This window comes from Cavia porcellus, unplaced genomic scaffold (assembly GCF_034190915.1).
Source record: "Cavia porcellus strain 051 isolate PalLab524CR breed Dunkin Hartley unplaced genomic scaffold, mCavPor4.1 scaffold_6, whole genome shotgun sequence".
NCBI lineage: Eukaryota > Metazoa > Chordata > Mammalia > Rodentia > Caviidae > Cavia > Cavia porcellus.
Window position 1 is genome coordinate 5,569,652 of NW_026947489.1, and position 12,339 is coordinate 5,581,990.

At 40.4% G+C, this 12,339-nt stretch overlaps 1 long non-coding RNA gene across 1 annotated transcript in view; it reads right to left on the minus strand.

The window, feature by feature from the left end:
* Window positions 1-8,568, minus strand: part of LOC101789269 (uncharacterized) — an 872,528-nt gene extending 863,960 nt beyond the window's left edge. Inside the window, exons 1-3 of the long non-coding RNA XR_010047764.1 lie at window positions 8,065-8,568; window positions 7,088-7,173; window positions 6,089-6,225 (exon numbers count right to left, since the gene is read on the minus strand). This is a non-coding gene — a long non-coding RNA (uncharacterized LOC101789269). The remainder of the gene's footprint in view (window positions 1-6,088; window positions 6,226-7,087; window positions 7,174-8,064) is intronic.
* Window positions 8,569-12,339: the final 3,771 nt, after the last annotated feature.

Genomic DNA, 12,339 nt, shown 5'->3' on the forward strand with positions numbered 1-12,339 from the left:
TCAACATTCGACTGTTCTAAAGTTTCTGCACACAGATCACTCTGTTTACTGCTCTGAATCTGTTTTCCTTAAAGTCTCAGTAGAACAACAAAATATTGATAATTTTTTGTGTGTTTTTGAGACAGGGTCTCAGTATGCAGTTCTGGATGGTCTTGGGCTCGCTTTGCAGCCCAGACTCATCTTGAATTTGCACAAGTTCTCCTGCCTCAGCCTCCCAATGCTGAGATTAGAGGTCTGTGCTACCACGCCTGGTGATTATTTTTTCTTTACTATGTCACCAACTTCCAGTGGAGTCCTTGTTTCAATCAAGCTTCGTGTGCTTCATGTTCACCAGCTATATTACTGTCAGCAATTTGGCCATCTGAGTTCTGACCAGAATCTCCTATCAAGGTGGGCACACAGCATTCTAAGGCTCATTCTCCAACTGGAATCTCCAGATCTTTCAAAACTCCTGTGACTCCCATTGCAAAAGCTTGTGAGCCATATGGTCAGGCAGCATTGTGGCAATTACCCCACTTTTTTGTTAGTAATCTCTGTGCCATTTTCCTTAATGCTGAGACCATATACTCTACACCCTCAGGTTAAAGGAAGAGAGGCTTATTTTCACTCGCAATGTGTAGGGTATTCAGCCTATCGTCAGCTGGATCTAAGTCAGGGTGGCATGGCAGAAGGATGTGGCAGAGGAGACCATTCTGTGTGTGCATGCCAAACAGAAAGCACACTGAGATCCAGAGAGCAGGGAGCCGAGATCCACCATGTCCAGGCCACGTCCCCAGTGACCCACCTGTTCTGATCAAGCTCATCTCACAACATCACATTAGCTATAAACTCACCACAGCAAATCCACTCATGTGTACCACTCTCCCCCAGTCCAGCACCTCCCCAAACACCCCTTATCAGCCCATGTGTGTCTCGGGTATCATCTAGATATAAAACCCAAAGCCAACACTCTGCAACTTCTCCTTCCATGACACCACATGACACCACTCCCTCCTCCTCCTCCTCTCTGCTTGCTTATTACTCTTTTTTAAACCTGCCTTTTTGCATTTGTGAATTGAACGTTGAGGTCAGCTCATGCCTGAACATCCATCCCCAGGGGTCTAATTGCATCTGCAATGACCAGTTTTATGACTTTTGAATTCCATATTTGTCAGACTCTACCTGCCCTCTGTGTATTCGCTTATTGTCCTTGTAAAACACAATTCACTTCAGTGTAAGCAAAGTTGCGTTTTGTCATGGTGTCCTCTCCTTCCCAGAGCAACAACGCTTACTCAGTAAAATCTGTTAGCACCTCTTCAGCTAGTGTCTGACTTTCTCTTTGACATCACGCTGAGATGATTTTCACAAGCAAGAGCACTTGAATCTCATATTTTTCTCTAAAATCTTTATATTTCGGGTGTGGAGGATGTAGCCTTGGGGCAGAGAGTGTATTATGTCAGAGGCCCATGACGTACCACCAGGAAGGTAAAACAAAACAAAACAAAACAAAACAAAACAAAACAAAACAAAACAAAATACTGGTATTTCAGTAACAAACACGTGGTAACCATATGGTAAGTTGATTTTGGAGGTTGACACTTGGTGACACAGACCATAGCTTGAGGCTTAAATGCTTTTCTGTCAGTGATAGCCAGGCCATAGCTGAAAGAAGCAGAGATAAACTAGATTCTTCACCAGTTACAAGCTGTTGGCAATATGCTTTCATGCTGCTTAATAACATTTTTGGAGTCTGGCCACTGCTGTATGATGTGTGACCTGTGGAAGGCTGGTATCACAGTCAGTAAAAGACACAACTACCATCATTCAAGAAGTACAGGAAAATAGTTTAATTGAACAGTGAGACAGCAGTGAGCAGGTTCTGAGAGAGGCCTCCAACTTTATGGTGAGAGGCTGGCACTTTTGTAAGGATTTATCAAGCAAAAGTTTATGAGGTAAACACACAAGCATCCCAAGAAGGCTCTCTTTAGGTACACGCTGCTTATTTCATAGAAACACGTATACCAATAATCACTAATTTACAAAACCAATAACTATACACTAAATGCACAATTTGATATGGTCTACTATTCTGGTCTTTTAAGTCCCTTAAATTTCAAGGTAAGTGAAAAATCTTATAGAAAAGACAGTATACAAGGGAAGGATTTTTCTATCAATGTTCTAGAATGATTATGTATAGGAGGGAGATTACATTGACCTTGACCTTCACATAAACCACCAATTTCTGGTGGTTTATAAACCTGAATGCAAAACAATTTAATGCATCCACTGATAATGTAACTTAGGCAAATAAATTCATGGCCTCGAGGTAGAGTACGCATTCTGAAACTAGATGTAGGAAGTATTTACTCTTTAGGAACTAGACAATCACACCCACACATCCACCCATCCACACATATCTGTTAGACATTAGCAGGGCAGGAGAGGCAGCTGGAAAGTTATTTCTCACTGAAAAGTTATTTTTAAAACTCACTAGATAGCGGTAAGCTTATAGGTTCAGAATTCATTTCAGAGAAAAGTAACATCCTCTGAGCTTGTTGATAAGGTCCAGGAACAGTACAAAGTCCAGCCCATAGGTGAGGGGTTGGGATGACCCTTAAGATCTCAAAATAAAACTGTATGGGAAACATTCACCTAAGGAATAAACAGGGACCTAGTAGGTCAACACATCCCCTTTTTCTTGTAAATGAGTGATAACCTCTAAAGTAGGAAAGGATATTTCTTGAAAGACCTAGTCAATTATATAAATATAGCCTGAGACTTTATTCAATGCATTTACCTCACTGGACCTTGATCATGCTCACGCTTGAAGATGTATTCTCCTAGCTCTGAAAAACTGATCATTTCACAGTAACTCCACCTACACTCTACACAGTGGCCTACATGTGTTGTCTGAAATCTATCAATGACACAAAGAAGGTGTGTAGCTGGTTTTTCATGGTGTTACTACTTTGTGGTGTGGACCTTGCTTCCCAGTGATATCTATCCATGACTTCTTGGTAAGCAATGTTTTATAATTCTAAAAAGGTACACAAAATGGATCTTTTATACACAAATGAAAAGTTGAGGTTCCTGAGATAGCATCCCACCTTCCCGGTATAGCTTTGAGAAGGGCTGATAGCCCCTTAGTAAAGTGGGATTTCTGTCCACCCCTGCCAAAGATGCAGTGCAGATGGATGCCTGTGACCACATGGACTCTAGCTCATGGCTTACCTTTTCATTTCTGAGCGCAACAAGTAATTGAATACCACATCCTTAAAACCTGCAGAGCATTTTGAGTTCTGATGACCTCAAGAGAAGGGGCTTACTAGGGATTCAGACATTTCAGGAATAAAGTAGTCAATGCAGAGCAGAAAGTAACCAGAATTGGCCATCGTCACTGACCAGGGCATCTAGCATGGACCCACACACAAAATGTATCCATACATCTCAAAGTCCCTGTATTTCCAAAATACTTTCTTCCACCTTTGTTCATGTGTGTAACAGGCTCAATTAAACCCACAAAAAGTAGAAAAAATGTAACATAAAAATAACAACAATCCCGAGGTTAGCTCGGTGATAGAGCCCTTCCCTCACATACACAGAGCTCTGAATTCAACCACAGTACAGATACAGAAACAACAACTGGTGTAGGGTATAACATATGGAAACTAGCACCCCAACTATACCAGTAATCATACTGAATGTCAGGGGTCTAAATACACCATTTAATAGACATTGTCAGAGTGAAACCACATTCTACTTAATGTTGTTTGCAGAATACTAAATTCAATATAAAGACAAACCCAGGGAATGCAAATTGAACCACACTGAAATACTGGCCTGAATATGTACTACTAAATGTACAAAAAGTAACAGGTGTTAAGGATGATGCGAAGAAAAGAAGACACTTGCATACTGTTAGTGGGAATGTAAATTAGTACAGTCCTTACAGAAACCATTAAGGAGTTTCCTATGGGGTGCACAGTGGTAGTCTCATCACTGGGCTTTTATCAAAGGAAATCAGTGCATCAAAAAACATGTGGACTTTCATGCTTAAGCATCACTGTCCACATTAGCCATGATAGAGGATCAACCTAAGTGTCTATCAACTTGTGAACAGACAATGAAAATGTAGTACATACACCAATGGAAGAGGTCGCAGCAATACAAAGGACAGAAATCATGCCATTGGAAAACACAGGCGTGAAGCTAGAGACCATTATATTGAGTGAACTAAGACAGGCACAATTTGGCCCCTGACTTCATTCATATGTGGAATCTAAAAAGAAAATCTCAGAGACAGTCAGAGGAGAATGATGCCTACTGGAGGCCAAGGACAGTAGGGTGCTGGGGAGGGAGAGGGGAAAGTTGGTCAATGAGGGTGAGCTTACAGTGAGGAACAAGAGACTCTGGGAGCCGCTGCGTGGTGCGGCGACTGTGAAGGATGTATCAGACTTCAGTGGAGGCAAGACAGGGACTTTGAGATGTGTGGACATGTTCTGTGTGTGCGTCCATGCTGGGGGCTATGTCAGTGAAGAGGACTTTTCTTCAGCCTGGGATAAACAAGGGCACCAGTATTTTGCTGGCTGTGGCCACAGGCTGCATTCAGTGCTATGCTGTGGTAGCTGCTTGGTCTAATTTAAATATCATTCCATGTATACATGTAGGACTATTACGTGGTATCAGAACTTTCATGCTTTTCTGTATCAGTTATAGATTAAAAAACTTGAGTAAACAGATGAGCCCACAATTATAGTTGCAGACTTCCACACTTCCAATCAGAAGCAAACAATAACCAATTTATGTTATACACATGTACAAAAAGGCCAAACTGAACCCCTTTATAATGTTAACAAAGAAAAAGACAAACTCGATAGCACATCATTAATTAACTCTGCAAAATTCACTCTTACATAGTACTTCATTCAACAGTGCATACAGCACGTGTTCTATTTTCCTAACAGCACCTCACAAGCAGAGCAGTTCAGGATGATCTCAAAGTCACTATTTCTCCCTGGGAGACCGTGAGCTCACAGTCCTCCTGCCTCAGCTTCGCTATACCTGGGATTATAAACTCCTCCCATCAAATCTGGTCATAATACACAATTATCAATTACATGATCCAATTACATGCGGACCAATCACCAAGAGTGACCCGATGATTGTTTATAAAAGTTACAACAGTTTTTAAAGATTGGAACCACACAAAGGCTGCTTTCAGACTGAAGTGACATCATGCAAGCAATCAAGCTAAAAAGGCAACTGCAACGTTTAGAAGATTAAGTCATATGCACTGAAGAATACTGTGTCAAAGAAGAAAACTGAAGAGATATTTTAAAAAATTGAACAAAATGTGACTTATCAAAATTTATGGAATGCTACAAGGGAGCTTACAGTGAAATTTATAGCATTATATGCATACAGTAGAAAATAATAAATCTGAAAACCAATCATACAAAATTCTACTTCAGGAAACTTGATAGTGTAGCAAATTAAACCTAATAAAGAAGAAGAAAATCTATAGTACTCTAAAGACAACAAAAACCAAATAAAAGATACTCAACTGGGATTCTGAATGAATACTTATAGCTGAGTATTACTGGAACAAAAAAAAACAAAGCAAAGAAAGCATATTTGTAAACTGAGTCCTTGCTTAACGTTTCACAAAGTGACTCCTCAGCAAAATGAGGAGCTACTAACCTTGGTCTGATTAACTAAAGGCATATCAATACAGGGTATTTTCAGACAGTTACTCCGTTGGTCAATACTTTTCTTCAAAAATATTTAATGAATAATCCACCATCAAAAGTTTATGTTTCGTCTTCCTAGGAGCAGGATATGTTGAGAAGACAGAACAGAAATGCTGGAGAAAAAGGAGGCCTAAATTTATCAAGCTTTCTCCATGCTAGTGTCAAGTACACGAGTGAGGATTCATGCCAGCCATTTGCTTAAGAGATAATCATGTGCATTTATTATTCCACTAAGACCTGTGTCATAGAAATATAGGAACAGCAAATCAGTGAAAACCCAAATAGAATAGTCACTAGAGTGAAAAAGTTTCTCATGATTTCATCTCATTCCTTACTACAGAACACACACGATTCTTTACCTCGCATCCAGGTTCTAGGTGAAGGGCTTCCCAGGAGAGAAGAGGAAGAGGATGTAAGCAGGTTGAAACACACAAGTGGAATCAAACGTGTATTTCTATGATTTTCTGGTAACATTTGCTTGATAAGCTTATCAAATCTGAAATAATTCAAGTACAGTTTTCTTATTACAATAGCAAATTATAATATGCATCTCCATATAATTTTTGAATTATACCTTTTAGTACCTTGCTGAAAATTTTAAAGCAGTATCTATTTACAGCTTGCAAAGCTCTGTTTTAAAAATTATCAATAAATATTTATTTAAGAAAGAATAAAATGTGTTATTGTTAAATTAAAAAATAAGTAAGTTTTATATCCTTTATTTGTTTCTTTAGAGAACCCTCCGAGACTGTATTTGCCTTTCTCTACTGTATAAATACCACAGCCTATATTGTTTGTGTAAGGTACAAGACTGTTCTTACATGTAGTAAAGTTAAGATTATCTATGCCATGACACAATATATTAATTAGATGAAGATGAGAGATACTTTTTAACCAATATATGGTCCTGCACTTCTCTGGATACATTTTTGAAGCCCCTGGGACCTTTAATGCAGGACAATATAAAAATTCAACATCCATTTTTAAATTTGAAATTAAAAATAGACATGACTTATCAAGTGTTATTGGTATGTTGAATGCTCACCACCCATACATCTTCAACATGCATCTCTCACAATAGTTTTTAATAGTACTTTGAGTATTCCATTATGTACATAGAGGAAAATGCTACGGAGTTCTGGAAACACACTGTGTAAGAACCTTCCTTTTCTCAACAATCACACCAGCAGAAGTGCCATCCACAGTATGGCACCCCCGAAATCCTTGTCTATTTGGAACCCTGAATTTTTTTCCTATCTTCACGCTTTTATGGTTCTTGATGTTTTCGTGAGAGAAATTCCCTCTTCAACCCAGGAATACCGCATCTTCACTGGCCAGGGCACCCAGCATGTACTCACAAAACACGTCCACAACACCTCGAAAGCTCAGCCTCAGACAATGGACAGCAACAGATCAGCAGAAGAACAGGAACTTGAGTAAATTACTAAGTCAAAAAATAAAAAAAAATCTAAAATTACAGAAGCATGAAAACCTTGTATAAAATTATGTTACATGGTAAAACAAAACAACAACAAAACCCCTGCAATTTCCTACCTAGGCCAGTTAGAAAATATATATTGCCTGGAGAGGTATAACTGTATTTTGAATTAGATTTTTATATAATTGAAACATAAAAGCAACTTTAGTAGTTACAAATCAAAGAGTGAGAAAATAATCTATGCCCTATGATCCATCAGAAGGAAATATCATACAGACATGTCCAAAAGCAAGGTGGAAAGAATCATGGACTCCTGCCAGGGTATGCAGGTCCTGGTCAAGGAGAAAATACGCAGATTAACAAAATGTCTGATCTCCGTGATCAGAATGGACATCCCGCCAGTGTTCTGCCCATACCAACAATGGCTTTGTGAGCTTTTCTCAATGAGAATGAACAAAGCCCCATAATGACAGTATTCGTAGCTTCCTTTTTCATGAGATGCAAAATAAATTTTGCCTTAGAGCTCCCAGAAACCCTCCACCAATCTCTCCTTTTCAACCAGAGAGAGGTACATGAGGGGAAATTTCTGAATACCAGTAAAACAGTGTATAGCATTGTTTTTTCTTAGAAGAAGTGGTTTTGCAATTTCGTTAGTAAGAAGTGATGCTTGAAAGGATGAAAATAACTGAGAAGATTCTTGGGAAAATGATTACAGATACACTTTTATAAAAGAGATGAATGGCATGAATACATAACACAAGGATGGATTTGGTTGCCGGTAACGTGGCAAAAAATGTAGGAATAAAGACAGAAAGACAAAGCAGAAAGAAACAGAAAATGCATATAGATTGAAAACGTTTGTAAATTATAAACTGTAAAAGAACGAACAAATATTACCAGGATTACCAGGCACGCTGCAGGGATAACAGGTTGCTGGACCTCAGGCGGGATGACTGTGCAGAAAAGGCGTTCTGGCACAAAAGAGCCGCAATATGCAAGCCCTGGGAGAGGGCAGGGAGCAGCTGTTCCCGGCCAAGCAGACCCCACAAGCTGGGTACTCAGCTGCAGAGCCGCCCTGGGAGGCGGGGCCGGGGGAGGATGACTCCCTTCCCCGCATCTGCTCTTGCGCAGGAGGAAGTGAAGGATGAGTTCACAGGTTCCTGCCACTGCTGGTGGTCCCAGGCTTTGGAATCAAGAAAGCCGGGTGGTCAAAGAACAGCCGGCCATGTAATGAGATCCTCTGAGAATGTGCTAAAAATCAAAGCTGTGAGCAGTTCTGGATGGCTTGCCTAAGATAACCAGGTCCTGACAAACCCAGGCACCAAGGTCCGGCTCTAAAGTGCAAACCCTCCTCCTTTGGTACAGAGCCCCAGTTCTGAAGGGGAGCCAGGCAGGCTGCTTCTCACCCTTCTTGCTTCCGTCACTGCAGAAAATCATTTTGGGTAAGAGAAAGGTTTCTAGAGAGAATATTTTTGTGTTAATTGAAGTCTTATTAAGATGGTGTGAGATTTGTACAAAAACAGAGAAACTAATGAATAAGAAAGAAGAGAGATCTAAAATTGACCTGTGCATAGGGCAGGGTCCTGTTTTTAGTTAACGGTCCATGAAATACACTGGGAGTATCACATTTATCTTTGACGTCACATTACACAGAAATGAATTACACATGGGTAGTGCACTTGGAAACAAACACACGTAACACTCAATACACTTAAAACTTAATGTGATTCATAGAATAAAATATTCTATGAATAATTTAAGTATATTAATACTTAATGCATTTAAAACTTAATATGATTCATAGAATGTAGTTTAGGAAAATAAATTCTTCATAAAGGGATAGGGCAGTACTTCTTAAATGAAATGGAATATGCCGACCACATAAAAATAGTTTATCATAGTTGATGTGAACAAGGTCTCTGAACTACAGAAAATGTTCAGCTCAAGTTTCATCTGTTTCTTTAGCTCGGGTTCAGAACTGGACCATGAAAATGGCAAGAGCACCTACTCCTTGGGTGCTGTGATCACTGGATAAATTAATAACACATAAATCCTGGAGACTGATAATTCTTGAGTCTAAAAACTAAGTCAGTGTTTAGTGCTGACAGCTGTCCCTAAGCAGTGGAAAGATGTGCAATTTGCATTTATTTTATTTTTATTTTTCATCAGTTTTAAAATGTACCAATCACATTATATGATTAAATTGTACTGTGATTAAATTGTACTCTTGTGATTAAACTGCATTGAATTCCTTTTCGGAAGTCTTGCTTATGTTTTCTCAGCATGATCATCAGCCATGCTAACCAAATGCTTTGGAGATTTCGTTTCTAGAGAGTTCTTTTCTCCTCTCTGTGACGTGATCTTTCCAGCCATCTGGTCCCTGCAGTCCCTTCCTGAGGTGTGCTGTTGATTCTATCACCAATTAGCATCACAGAATTGCTTTTAGATTCACAGAATGCATCTGCACTGAGCTCAGTAACAAGAACTGCGTGCAGGCCAGCAGGATTCTCACAGTATAAACTTTGCATAAATCTCTATTTGAAAAATGTGAAAATAAGCCTTAGTAGATATGCATTTTTACCCTGTGACTGTCTATGTCTCAGTAGAGGTGCCTGGTGGTGCCTCTGCTGTATTTTGGTCTATGTTTTGAGGAAATTTCCTCAAATATAATTTTATATAAGTTAACTTTTCCATAATTGTGCTGTCACCCATATATGCTTATGTGTATATTAGATTATTAGCCAACTGCTGAAGCTCCTGTTGTACATGTTGTGAAATCTAATTTCGTGTTTTTTCAGCATCTGGTTTGAGTCAGGTGGAACATGTGCACGTTGGGAGTGGGATGTGTTGCCATGGGTACCGTATCCTCCTTCCTCCAACCTCACCCTGCAGATCCACGTAACTAACCTGGGGGAGCAGACGCCCACTTGGCTCTCTTTTTTGCTTAAATGCTTCTTTATTTTGTTATATACAGGTTATTTGCAAGGAAATGGGAATTATTTTTTTTAAAGGGAACAAAAAGAAAAACCTAGCACAATAACATCCTGGTGGTGGGTTTTTATAACACGTGGCTCTTGCCACTAACTGACAAGTCCCATCTGGAGGCAAATCACCGTGACCACCTCTCCCTAGGAATTTTTCTGTGGAGCACGTTCTTGCTTCTTTTTGTAAATTATATCCACTTTAAAATATCAGAGTGTTGGTTTGTCACCCAAGCTCTCCTCAAACTTGCTATGGTTAATAATTAATAATTCTGGCTGCATATTGGTTGTAGCATGACTTTCAGGATATATTGCTATGAAGCACAACTTGAAATGAGAAAGGAAATATATCTAGCAAGTGACTTAGGTACAATGGGAATTTCAAATGAAATGACATGAATGGGAATAACTGTGTGTTATGCTGAGTTTAAGATGAATCTGTCCTAAGGAGGGAGCTCGAACTCAGAGGGGAAATAGCATCTAAATATCTGGTATTTTTATCTCAGAAGTGAAAAATGTGGTCAGGGCAGCTTGCTTCTCTTCACAGTTCTTCAGAAGACAGGAAGATGCTTTCCCACCTAACGTATGAATGTGGTGTGGAGACTATAACCCATGAACATGAACCCACAGATTCTAATGTTGGCTTTGTGGATGCCTTCAGAGAGCTGCATTCGACCCGAGGTGTTTTAGATTTTGTATCAATGATCCCTCTTCACTATCATGCCATGGAAGAGAAACAAAATAAATTTAGTCCACCTATAAGAATTTCCCACATCTTAAAAGGTAGAGCATTGCTCAGAAGTCCATCCCTGGATTCTTTTCTCAAATTTAACACAAACTCTTAACCTATGAACCCCTATGAAAACAGAACAATAATATAATCCCAAAGTACAACTGTTCAATTCTGAAAGTGTGTGCACTAGAGGTATAAGACAGAAGGATCAGACCAAAGCATGTGCAGATCCCATCAGGGCCAGTACCAATTACCCACTCTGAACCTCACATCCTTGGCACGCTGCGGTGGAAGGAGGGTGCTCAGGAACTTGGGCAGCCGTTCAGCTCTGCCCACAGCCTGCACTGTATAGCCATTTTCCTGGCCTGCCCCTGCTCCGCCTGCAGCTTCCTTTGCGCTGATACTATGTTCCTCTCAGCTCTAAATTCCTGGAGTCTCCACTGCACCTTTAGCTTCAGCCTCACAGCTTCAGGCACTGCCCTCTCGATGTCTCCTTGCAGGAGCTCTGAGCTAGCCGCACACTACTTGGCCTCATAAGGTTTCTCCTCAACGACACCGTAACTCTTGAGTCTTATATGCCTGAAAGGCCAGCAGCTTGTGCATGACACCAAGGTCTGCCCATAGCACGAGCTCTCTCTGAGCTTGCTTGAAACGAGGCTGCATGCTGTGATGGCTGAACACAAGGTGGCACATCTGGGAGCCACAGCAGTACAAGAAGGCACCCCTGGGCTTTTTTCTTAAAGGAAGTCTCGAGATAAGTTTGTTCTTTTCCACACTGGAGTCGGCTTTGGGTGGCGTCTTGCTGATAACTGAGATCCCCTCAGTAGCCACACACCCACCCCCATTTCCTCAGTAGACACCCCCACTCCACCCGGTTTTCCTGCGGCAAATTCCTCAGATTTTAAAGGTGTCAGTTTCTCTCTTTGTGGCCAGACCAAGATTTTTCCAAATTTTCCCACTCTGATCTTCTTTGTTCCTGACTCTCCTTGTAACTATGGTTAAAAGCTGCTGTGATAATATTCCACAACCTGAATGCTGTGTTGCCTTAAAATTTTCTCCACCAGGAAAAATAGTCCATTACTTCTCAGTTTGACCACCCACAACGTCCCAGGGCATGGGCACATGGCATTGAAAAGATTTGCCAGTGTATTCCATGAATGGCCTGTAGCTCTGTTTCAAGTACTCACACCTGAAACCTTGAAAACAGAACCTTTACTGTCAACATTGCTATAAACTTTCCGGTTTTCTGAGTCTTCACCAAAAATGCCCGTAAAGCTCCACTTACAACATTCTAGAGATCTTTGTTTTGGTAGTTTTTTGAGACAGGGCCTAACTGTATACTCCAGGCTGGTCTAAAACTCATAGTAATGTGGTCCAGCCTGTCTTGGAACTCACAGCAATCTTCCTGTGTCAGCCTCCTGAGTGCTCAGATTACAGGGTTTCACCCTGGCTCTTGGT